At 41.2% G+C, this 12,578-nt stretch overlaps 1 long non-coding RNA gene across 5 annotated transcripts in view; it reads right to left on the bottom strand.

Moving 5' to 3' along the window:
- Positions 1-12,578, bottom strand: part of LOC135362912 (uncharacterized) — a 52,409-nt gene that overhangs the window by 12,122 nt on the left and 27,709 nt on the right. For 4 of the 5 annotated variants that reach the window (XR_010408353.1, XR_010408351.1, XR_010408354.1 and 1 more), the window contains one exon: positions 4,595-5,468. The exons of the other annotated variant lie outside the window; for it this stretch is intronic. This is a non-coding gene — a long non-coding RNA (uncharacterized LOC135362912). The remainder of the gene's footprint in view (positions 1-4,594; positions 5,469-12,578) is intronic. 5 annotated transcript variants of the gene reach the window in all.

Genomic DNA, 12,578 nt, shown 5'->3' with positions numbered 1-12,578 from the left:
AGGCAGACGCTTAACGATGGAGCCACCCAGGCGCCCCTATTGTTGTTTGTTAAAGTAAACATATATTTCCATGCATGATTTGTATGTATGCATGCATGATTTTGTATGCATGCCATATTCCTCTTAAATTTTAAGCACATATAAACCCGTGCTAAAACAATAATGAAAAGCAAGGAGATATAGAAGCACAAATTCAGGATAATGGTTACCTCCGAGGGGAGAGGGAAGGAAGGGGACCCTAGGGAACTTCAGAGGTCACGCTGATTTTTTTTCTAAAACTGAGTGGTGGGGTAGACACCGGAGTCCCTTCCATCGTGATTCTTTACTCCTTACATGTATTTTACTCATTTTATTTATTCAATAGTTAATAAATGTAATTTTAAAAGAAATCCTTAATATATGTGTATATTTTTAAAGTTCGGCTTTATGGGGCGCTTGGGTGGCTCAGTTGGTTAAGCGTCTGCCTTCTGCTCAGGTCATGATCCCAGGGTTCTGGAATCAAGTCCCAAGTCAGGCTCCTTGTTCAGCCGAGAGTGGGCTTCCCCTTCTCCCTCTGCTGCTCCCCCTGCTTGTGCTCCCTCACTCTCTTTCTGTCAAATAAATGAATAAAATCTTAAAAGAAAATAAAATAAAGTTTGGCTTAATCTGTAAATCCGGCATGTGTCAAACACTGAGGCCAGCTGCTTCATCGGGGTACTTATCTAGGCTACTTCTTCCCTAATGACCTTTGTGAAGCCATCGGATGACCACCATGGTCTTGTGATGTGATGCACGGACAACTTCAGAGCCTAATAAATGATCACTCTCCTTTATGCAGGTGGTTAAAAGGAGAACGTGCCCTCCTTTGGGCTATATTAAAGTTCTGCTGCAGCTCTATCAGTTCCTTACAGGGTAGAAATTGGGCCACTATGTCCCCAGGCTGCATTCAGCCCATTAGCTTTCTCTGTCTTTTTCCCAACATCAAGAAAGAAACAATACGGAAAATACAACCACATAAAAGATCCTGTCATATTTGACAAAGGAAACATTTTTTCTAGGATGAAGTACCAAGTATCTCTATTCTATCAGAAAGTGAGTAGGGCTTATCATGGGGGGCCGGAGAGCCATTTGGCTGAGCCCTCACAGTCACAAAAGACCTCAGACTTAGATCTTTGACTTCATCTCCAAATGAGATTACGATACAGTCACAAAGACACACAAAAAAGATGAAAACATTTGTTACGCAGTTAAGTGTATGTCTCCATACCAGGCCACACTTCCTGCAGGTGTCCTGAGAATTAATAGTTGTTATGAGTCCTTTCGTTATCTTGGGACCAGCAGTTATATGGCAAAGTGGTTTTTGTTTTGGAATTCTAATTTATTAAATGTAAGTATTTAAAAATTTAGTGCAAATTTTATAACACTGCTTTGGCATTTCTTCATTTTGTAATAAATCAGGAGACTTTAAAACTTAGGGTTGCCAGAAGTAGCAACGAAAAATACAGAACGGGGCGCCTGGGTGGCTCAGTCGTTAAGCGTCTGCCTTCGGCTCGGGTCATGATCCCGGGATCCTGGGATCGAGCCCCGCATTGGGCTCCCTGCTCAGCGGGAAGCCTGCTTCTCCCTCTCCCACTCCCCCTGCTTGTGTTCCCTCTCTCGCTGTATCTCTCACTGTCAAATAAATAAAATCTTAAAAAAAAAAAAAAAAAGAAAAAAGAAAAATACAGAACACCCAGTTAAATTTTAATTTCAGATAAATAAAGTAATTTTTTAGGATGAATATGTAGCATACAAAATTAGGGACATATTTACACTTAACAAAGTGTTTATTGTTTATCTGAAATTAAAATTTAACTGGGTGTCCTGTATTTTTTCTGGCAGCCCTAGTAATGATGTACTCAGTCTTTCCATTTCTGTGTACCCTGGCGTGGGCAGAAAAAGTAAGTAACATTCATTGAGTGTCTGCTATGGATCAGCCAAGTACATTACAAGTGAGATCTCATTTAAATCTTGCCACAGTCCTATGGCACAACCCTATATTATCACTCCACAGTCCTATGAAACAGTCCTATCTTATTACTCCATTTTATAAGTAAACACAAAGCTGGAGTAATTTACTCAAGCTGAGACAGCAGACATGGGATGGATGAAGAATCAAATTCAAATTTGCTTCCCCAATCTGTACTTTCTCCCTCTCTGTGCACTTTCTACTAGAAAGCTTTCACATGGCTTTTTAAAAGATTTTAATCAAAAAGAGATAGAGTTCTCTTGCCATTTGCAACGACATTGATGGAGCTAGAGAGTATAATGCTAAGCAAAATAAGTCAGAGAAAGACGAATACCATATTATTTCACTCATATGTGGATTTTAAGAAACAAAAAAGCAAAGGAAAAAAATGAGAGTCAAAGCAAGACATATCATAGACAACAATCTGATGGTTACCAGAGGGGAGGTGGGTGGGGGGGTGGGTTAAATGGGCGACAGAAATTAAGGCGTGTGCTTGGGATGAGCACAGGGTGATGTGTGGAAGTGTTGACTCACTATATTGCGCACCTGAAACTAATATAACACTGTATGTTAAGTAACTGGAATTAAAATAAAAACTTTTAAAAAAGAGAGCATTCTGGAAATACTCCAAAGGCTTTTTCATCAAAACTTAATATTTCATGTGAAATATTTTATTATATCTAATTGTGTTTGCATGGCATGGAATGTAATTATAAATGAAATCTGCATAGCCTGACATGTTTCAAGGAATTTTAATGAGTTTTGCCTTAGGAAGGTCAGATAATCTCTCTGGAGCTCGGTTTCCTCATCTGTGAACAACGTGCTTTCCAGTCCTCTACCTTTGGGATTTCCACGCCTCAGGCGGAGGGGGGAAACGACGTGTTAAGATCTTTTACGGCTCTCTGCTGCCACCTGCCGGAAAAATTACAGCGCCCATTTCTGCTTGAAATGCTCTCTGTTCGGTAACCAGCCAGTACCCTTGATCCTGAAGCTTGTTTACTTAATAATTTCAGTCAATTAACGAGAATTATAGTTCTCTGAGTTTTCTCAGTTTCAGTGTTTTCCATTTGTAAGACAGTCCAAATGAGTCAAGCCTGAATTTTGACCATCTGGAAATTAAATTTTTAGCAGGTTTTCCCACAGGGATGTATTTTTTATACTTGTCCAGTGTTTTGCAATGAGGTCTTATAAAAGGTAGTAGAACAGAGAAAAGATATTTTGCTTAAAGTATTTTTTAAAGATTTCTTTCTTTTTTTAAGGTTTTATTTATTTATTTATGAGAGACAAAGAGAGAGAGAGGCAGAGGGAGAAGCAGGCTCCCCGCTGAGCAGGGACCTGATCCCAGGACCCTGGGATCATGACCCAAGTCGAAGGCCGATGCCTAACCGACTGAGCCACCCAGGCACCCCTGGAGTCTAGTTTTTTTAACTGGAAAAAAAATTCCTAAATTAAAGGCTGAGTTGTATGTTCACTGTACTGGAATTAAAATTAAAAAAAAACTTAAAAAAATTAAGGCTCAGTAATGGCCTTAAAATTTTTTTTTACAAATAAACTATTTTTTAGAGCAGTTTTAGGCTCCCAACAAAATTGAGTAGAAGTTAGAGAAGTTTTCCATATACCCATGCCCCACCCTCACACACACACAGCCTCCCCCTGCATCAGCATCCCCCCCCCAAGAGTGGTACAATTGTTTTTTTATTATTTATTTATTTATTTATTTTTAAAGATTTTATTTATTTATTTGAGAGAGAGAGAATGAGAGACAGAGAGCATGAGAGGGAGGAGGGTCAGAGGGAGAAGCAGGCTCCCCGCCAAGCACGGAGCCCGATGCGGGACTCAATCCCGGGACTCCAGGATCATGACCTGAGCCAAAGGCAGTCGCTTAACCAACTGAGCCACCCAGGCGCCCAGAGTGGTACAATTGTTAAAACTGATGAACTTACATAGATACATCATTGTCACCCAAAGTCCACAGTTCACATGAGGGTTCACTCTTGGTGTTGTACATTCTATGGGTTTTGACAAATGTATCATGACATGTATCCACCATTATAGCATCACACAAAATATTTTCAGTACCCTAAAAATCCTCTGCATTCTGCCTCTTCGATCCTCCCTCCTCCCCAATCCTTGGCAATCCCTGGTCCTTTTACTATCTCTACAGTTTTGCCTTTTCCACATGTTACGTAATTGGAATCATACAATATGCTACCTTTCAGACTGGCTTCTTTCACTTGGTAATATGCATTTAAGTTTTCTCTGTGTCTTTTCATGGTTTGATAGCTCATTTCTTTTTAGCACTGAATAATATTCCATTGACTGGATGTACCACAGTTTGTTTATCTGTTCATCTACTGAAAGACATCTCGGTTGCTTTCAAGTTTTGGCAGTTATGAATAAAGCTGCTATAAACATCCATGTGCAGGTTTTTGTGTGACATAAGCTTTCAACTCCTTTGAGTAAATACCAAGGAGCATGATTCCTGGATCATCTGGTAAGATTATGTTCAGTTTCGTAAGAGATCACCAAACTGCTTTCCAGAATGGCTGTATCATTTTGCATTCCCACCAGCAATAAATCACAGTTCCTATTGTTCCACATACTCACCAGCATCTGGTATTGTCAGAGTTTGGGATTCAGGCCATTCTAATAAGTGTGTCCTGGGATGGTTGTTTAAATTTGCAATTCCTTGATGACAACATGATGATGTGGAGCATGTTATCATCTGCTTATTTGCTATTTGTGTATCTTTTTCTGTGAGGTATCTCTTCAGGTCTTTTGCTCATTGTTCAGTTAGGTTGTTCATTTTCTTACAGTTGAGTTTTAGAAGTTCTTGTATATTTTGGATAACAGTCCTTTATAAACTATGTCTTTTGCAAGTATTTGCTCCCACTCTGTGGTTCATCGGCCTTAATTTTAAAGCAAAACCACTTTCCAGAATTCCCATCATAACGCTAAAAGAGCAGTCTGAATAATTCAATCATAAAATATAAAATATAGGACTAAATATATAGCCGGTTGGGGTTGAGTCAGCTTGAGAGGGTGGGAGCCAACAGCTAGTCCCTTCATATCTGAATCCACATTATCTCAGGGTTTTGTTGTATACTTGCCAGGAGCTTGATGTAATCTGAAGGGCAATAAAATTAGAATCCTACTTCCTTCTAAAAATTAACCTTGGGGTAGGGCTTCTTTTGAAAGGAGATCAGGAAAAGATTTGGGGAAAAAGAGGTAATACCCACTAATGGCTGTGCTTTCTGTTCCTTCTGCCTCGTGACTTCCCAGACAGAACTATCAACAGGCTTAGGTAGTTGAATACATTTATTTATTACCATCTTTCAGTTTATAATGATACTCATTAAAACTTCCAAAACTACTTTCCAACCCTTCCATTTATGGTACCGTAATATGCAACAGTGCATATTATTAATATTTTTTCTGATAAAACAAATAACACTGGCTCCATACACAGAGCTTGGAAAACCTGGAAATGCAGAAAAGAAAAAACCACTTAGTTACAGCTCCCTTCATATTGCCATGCAAAAATAACTATGCCAACATATTAATGGTGTCATTCCTTCCAATATTTTATACACTTAGAGACACATTTTTCCTTCAAAAATAGTATTACACTATACATATGACTTTATATTTGTTAACATATACTTTTCTAGGCAAATTCTGACGTGACTCAAGTGTGATTCCTCAAACTGGCTTCCTGCCAGGATGCTGGAGTTGAAAACCTTGGGAAAGACGTTTAATTCCTTGGACCTTGGTGTCCTTGTCTGAAAAGTGAAGAATTTCTTGCCATTCTCTGCCAAAGCCTATTTTGGGATGATATTTCATCACTATGTCACATCCTGAGGACTCTATGTAACAGCCCCTAGCTCCACATACCCTCAGTTTATACGGAGTTTTATTTTTTGTTAGTATGTATTTCCAACTGCCCTATGCAAATCATTGGAATCTGTCTTATTATTTTTGCTAGCAATTTTTGTGATTCAGCTGACTAGTCTTTAAAAATAAAATATCTTTTTAGTAAAAAAGGATGACAAAAGAGAAGCTAAAATATCCATCATTGGGCTTTACTCTTGATGTGTAAAGAAATCAATGCTCAAGGGGCACCTGGGTGGCTCAGTCATTAAGCATCTGCCTTCAGCTCAGGTCATGATCCCAGAGTCCTGGGATCGAGCCCCGCATCGGACTCCCTGCTCAGCGGGAAGCCTGCTTCTTCCCCTCCCACTCCTCCTGTTTGTGTTCCCTCTCTCGCTGTGTCTCTCTCTGTCAAATAAATAAATAAAATATTTAAAAAAGAAAGAAATGCACAAAAGTAGAGGAGGAAAATCACTATATTTCAATTCAATTCAGACAATTATGATTTAGTAAGAAAAAAAGGTAAGAAACTTAGGGACGGAAATAAGGCAACATCAATAGAACACAACAAGAGTTGTGGACGGAATAGGATTTGGACGGAATAGGATGGACGTATATTTTGGATAACAGTCCTCAGATGGACGGAATAGGATTTGGAAACTCTAAGGAAATCCAACTAGAAAGGAAATTACTTTGTCTAAAGAAGGGAAGTTAGAGGTGGCTTTAATTGCACTCAATTATATAAAAGACATAAGCCAATTGTGTGTCTTCTCTATCAAGAACCAACAGGAAATTGGTTTAGGCTGTAGTTAGATTAATTTCTATATTAAAAACTGTTGATAAAGGGATGGAAAAGAAGGCAAAATGTACCGAAAATGGAAAATGTGCTCACCTTTTGTACAGGGACGGCTGTTATACCCTGATATCTGCTCTTTCCCTCTTTTTTTTTTCCTTTAAGAGATTTTTGGGGGGCAGAGGCAGAGGGAGAGGAGAGAGAAAATTTCCAGGAGATGCCATGCCCAGGACCCTGAGATCATGACCCGAGTGGAAACCAAGAGTCCAACATGCAACCAACTGAGCCACCCAGATGCCCCCTGTTCCTCCCTTCTTACATAGTAACAGAATTCCCTATTTTTCAGTTGGGCACAGGGCCCTATGAAATATTTTCTAGTTAAGAGTGACCATGTTACTAAGTTCTGACCAAATCCATGTCAAGGAAAGAGTCTTTAAAGGGTCAAAGAGGGGGCACCTGGATGGCTCAGATAGAGCGTCTGACTCTTGGTTTCTGCTCAGGTCATGATCTTAGGTTCATGGGATTGAGCCCCGCATCAGGCTCTGTGCTCAGTGGGGAGTCTGTTTCTCTCCTTCTCCCTCTGCTCCTCCCCACACTCGCGTGTGCTCTCTCTCTCTCAAATAAATAAATTAAAAAATAATAATAATAATAAAATAAAGGGTCAGAGAGAAGTCTCTTCTTCCCCTTTCTTTCTTCCTGCAGGCTGAAATGTGAATATGATGCTTTGAGTTCAAGCCGCCATCTTGAGCCATGAGCTGGAAGCCACAGGGGGAGGATGAAAAGCAAGAAGATAGAAAGAGCCTGGATTCCAGATGATTGCTAAGCTGCCACACCAGCCCTGATTGCTTATCTCTAGACCTTGTTTATGTGAGAAAAACACATTTTATCTTGCTTAAGCTACAGTAGTTGGGAGTTCTCTATCACTTGCAGCCTAACCTAATTTTAAGTGGTATCACTCTGACAACCAGAAATTAACTTTAAAAACTTTATCCTAAGATGAATATACAAAGTGCTCCTTGCAGCCTTAAGTAGCAAAATATTGAAAACAATCTAATGATGCAGAACCAGTTAAACAAATTTGTATGATATAGCTTATAGTGAAATACTATGTAACTAGTAAAAAGAATGAGACCGATTTATATTTTTGACCAGGAAAGATCCCATCAGGAAGGAAATGTACCAAAGTGGCATTAGTAGTTATCACCCCGTAGAAAGATTAGGTTGATTTTGGTGGTGGGGGGGTGGGGTGGGGGGAGAGGTGGGACTTGTGTACATTTTTACTTTTTTTTTTTCTGCAGTGAACATTGATTTCTTGTAGGAATTTTCAATTAATATTTTTAAGAAGAAACCCAGCATATTGTTTTAACCTATAAAAATCTGTGGAGGGGCTCCTGGGTGGCTCAGTCGTTGAGCGTCTGCCTTCGGCTCAGGTCATGATCCCAGGATCCTGGGATCAAGCCCTGCACGGGGCTCCCTGCTCGGCAGGAAGCCTGCCTCTCCCTCTCCCACTCCCCCTGCTTGTGTTCCCTCTCTCTGTCAAATAAATAAAATCTTTTAAAAAAAAAAATCTGTGGAATTTCCTCCCCCAAAGTTTTTATAGAATGTTACAGGTAACCAGCTATTTTTGAATAATTTAGGCCAGCTTTCCCCCTACTCTGAAATTCAGGGGTGAAGATATAATTTTATCACACAGTATCAACCAAAGGTAAAGGGAATGATATTCAAGATTTTCGTGACATACTAGTGAGATGCTCATTTTCTTAAATAAAAATAATTGCGACCCATCTCCCTGCCCACACGTGGCACATCTGGGAGTCAGTTTATATTTGGATCCTTGCAAGATTCTGAGTATCAAGTAAAACAGCTACAGCACCATCTAAGTTTGGGTGGGTGTACATGTGTGTATGGGATTGTAGCAGAAGCAGAGAGGAAATACCAAGTGAACTAACTCATCTCTAAGTTGAGACTCCATTGCTAGTGCTTTCAAAGAGCTCACGGAATAACAGGATAACCAAGACCTGTCCATAATTAACCATGAGTCAAGGCAGAATGAAGTGCCTACAGAGCAGTACCAGAATGAAGAAGGTTCAAAAGAGGAAAAACATTTCTCATTATAGGCATGTTTAAAGGTTTAAGATGCTTAGAGGAAGTAGCCTGGGAAATGGCCTAAGTCCATATATCTCAAACTTGACTGTGGATTTTGTTAAAATGCAGGTTCTGATTTGGGAGGCCTGGAGCAGGGTCTGAGATTCTGCATTTCTAACAAGCTCTCAGGTCAGGCTGTTGGTCCTGGGACTCCTCTTCCAGAAGCAATAGTCTAAAGTTAGGGTGTCAAAAGGTAGAGTTTGAAGAGGGAGATTTCTGAGCAGAGAAATCCGCATGAACCACACCACCAGGGTGACAGTAAGGGAGTCAGTGTTGGGGAAGTAAGGAGAGTTTGAGGAGTTACCTGGAGACATAAAATTCAGCCACACTGAGGCAGGCCTTGAAGGCCAGGTTGAGAAGCTTCTACTTAATTAGACGCAATAAGGAGCCATTGAAGGCTTTTGGGAAAGGGAATGATATAATCAGTAACTAAAATCTTCATATAAATCCCAATGAATAAAACAAGCTTAATAAATCAATAAATATTTGAAGTTACTTAATTTGGAGTCCATCAGCAAACATGTACTCAATGTTTCCCTGCTCTTTATGACTACAAAATTAAGTGCAGGGCCTTGGAAGGGGTCTGTCCCAGTAGGAGGCCCTGAAGCTTAAATTTCAGTTGGCTCATGGTAGATCCACCCCTGTATCTGTTGTTCTTCCATATATGAAGGATACAAAAGAGATATAAGGCATCTTAAAGAGTTCACAATGTCGTTTAGGAGGGAAAGCATACTTATTGAAGAAACAAGCTACATGCAAGGTGTGACTCTTAAAGTAGGACCTGGGGGGAGATTTAGAAGGAGGGAAATAATTTTTTTTTTAAGTTTATTTATTTTTTCTTTTAGTAATCTCTATACCCAACGTGGGGCTGGAACTCACAACCTTGAGATCAAGGGTCGCATGCTCTACTGACTGAGCCAGCCAGGCACCCTGGTAAATCTTTTTTTTTTTTTTTAAAGATTTTCTTTCTTTATTTGACAGAGACACAGCGAGAGAGGGAACACAAGCAGGGGGAGTGGGAGAGGGAGAAGCAGGCTTCCCGCCAAGCAGGGAGCCCAATGCGGGGCTCGATCCCAGGACGCTGGGATCATGACCTGAGCCAAAGGCAGACGCTTTAACGACTGAGCCACCCAGGCACCCCAGTAAATCATTTTTGATGGAAGTTTCAACACAAGGAGGTAGGCGTAAATCTGCTAAGGAGACACCTCCTTCATCCATTCTCCCGACCCCTCATCCCCACAGGAGTAGCAGGTCTGTCTCCTTGGGAAGGAACAGAATACATGTTAGTCCAGGTCAGGTGCTTGTGACCCTTAGCTGCTGGACGGCAGAAACTGTACTTACCCTGCAGTTACCATTGGGCTTGGCAGAAAGTAGGCTTGGATCAAATATAACAAATGAATGAACAAGTAGAGGGAAAGAGATAATAGAGAACACTGAAGAAATGGTAGAGATTTGAGTGTGATGTGGCTGGCAAGACAAAGTAACTGTACACTCTTGAGATGGGAAATGACAACGTGGACCCAAAGTACTTCTCCCTCATCTGGATTGCCAATCCAGTGGGCACTGGCAGTATTCATCTAACAGACACCTTGTGGTACTCAGCAGCACTCAGCACTACTGACCATGCCTCATTCTTGTAGCACTCCATTTCCAGCTTCCACGACTCCATTCTCTCCTGGCTTTCTGCAGTTTACTCTACCAGAGGCTCCTTTTTGAATTGCTCTAAGAACTTGTCTTACTTTTCCCAATCTTTGAATGTCCAAAAATGTATCTCTCCAGCCCAGAGTTTTTCTTCCAACCTCCAGATAACTACTTTCTTGATAGCTCTACTTGGATGTTTCCTAGACACATCAAATTTACTATCTGCAAAATTAAACTCTTCATTTTCTGCTAGAAACACTCCTCCCCACTTGCATATCTTAGTAAATGGGATTAACATCCACCCACTCATTAAAATCAGAAGCCTGGGAATCATTCGTATCTTCTTCCTTTCTCTCCCACCAATGTCTAATACATCAGCAAATTCAGTTACTTCTATGCCCAAAATATACCTCAAACCTAGCTCTCCAGGGCCACTACTCTAGTCAGGCAACAACATCCTAACAGATCTCCCCTCTTCTATTTCTATCAGCCTCATTTATTCTCCACATAAAAGCCAGAGAAATCTTTCAATGATATAAATCAGGTTATATCACTCTCTGCTTAAAACTCCTCCATGACTTTCCATGACACTTTGAATAAAATGTGAACTGCTCACCACTCAGAATCTTTGTATCCATTAGGTACTCCTGGCCCACTGCCTAGGGGCTGAGATCTTCATTAAGCTATAAAAAATGTTTGAGATAGGGAAAAAAAGAACTAGCTCCAAAAAACTACAGTCAAAATTAATCAATGTTTGTGACTACATAATATAACAATATGTTAACTAATCCTAAATGTAAAATCAGTCGTTATGTAGTCATTTATGTATTTTTTTTTTTAAGATTTTATTTATTTATTTGACAGAGAGAGAGACAGCGAGAGCAGGAACACAAGCAGGGGGAGTGGGAGAGGGAGAAGCAGGCTTCCCGCCGAGCAGGGAGCCCCACGCGGGGCTGGATCCCAGGACCCTGGGATCATGACCTGAGGCGAAGGCAGACGCTTAACGACTGAGCCACCCAGGGGCCCTATGTATTTTATTTTAATAAAGGATGTGTGTATAAAGTGGAGTGGGTCCCCGAAAGCTCGAGGATATAGAGCCTACAGGGTTTCTACAATGAGCCTCTTTTAAGGCCTTTATATAGGGTCCTTTGTACCCCATCTGTGCCTACCTCTCCATGATGCTACTCTCCTACTTACTTACAAATCCCTACAATGTACCAAAATCTTTCCTGCTGTTCCCTTTGCCCCAAGCCCTTTTCCTGACTGGTTCCTTCTCCTCCGCTAGTTCTCAAATTGAGTGTAACCTCCTTAAAGGGCCCTTCCCGACCAGTCCTTTTAAAGTAGGCAGCCCCCATACCATCTTATTTTCTGTTGCCTTATTTCCTCCATAACACTGTTTATGCTATCTTTCCCATTAGACTAATAAGCTCCATTAAGGCCGGAAAATACATGTGTCTTGTTCTCTGTTGTATCCTTAGGGCCTGCTCCAGTAACTGGCCCAGAGCAGGCTTTAATAAATAGCTACTGAATGAATGAATAAATGAATGAGAACTTCCATCTTCGAGGGAAGAGGGCCCAGCTAGTAAGTTCTGTCTTGGACTCCATCTTGGAAGGCTGGAGGCACAAATCCTCGTCTGATTCTAGGAACCCAGATAGGTTTAAAAAGGAATGTCTGCAGGTTTCTTCCAACATTAGTTTTGATGAAAGCTCTTGTAACTTACCCTTCTGGGTGGGGGCAGGGGGAACAAAAAACGGGCTCAAAACTAGGTTGAAAGGACACGAAGTGGTTTGGAACAGACGCCTGGAGCGCCAGGTTGGGGCTCTTCCTTTGCACCCTCCCCTCCCCCAGACTCTAACGGCTCCACCCCTTCCGGTCTTCAGCTTGGGCTCGGTTTGGGCTCCGAGGACCTCATCCTCGTTCATTATTCATGGAGTGGGAGGGGGCACTAGTGGGTGCCGGGCTTTTACTATTCATGAGGAGGCGGGGTCTCTTTCCTACGGGGGCTCCTGAGAGCGTTCTGAAATATTCATGAGGGAGGAGGGCACTATGGGAGCGGGGGGCGTGTCTTGCTATTCATGAGGAGGCGGGGTCTCTTTCCTACAGGGGCTCCTGAGCGCGTTCTGAAATATTCATGAGGGAGG

Source organism: Mirounga angustirostris, unplaced genomic scaffold (genome assembly GCF_029215605.1).
Source record: "Mirounga angustirostris isolate CCGP_5_RB_7025 unplaced genomic scaffold, mMirAng1.0.hap1 SCAF_17, whole genome shotgun sequence".
Taxonomy (NCBI): Eukaryota; Metazoa; Chordata; class Mammalia; order Carnivora; family Phocidae; genus Mirounga; species Mirounga angustirostris.
The sequence above is the reverse complement of the archived record's forward strand: the minus strand, read 5'-3'. Positions and strand labels throughout refer to the sequence as shown.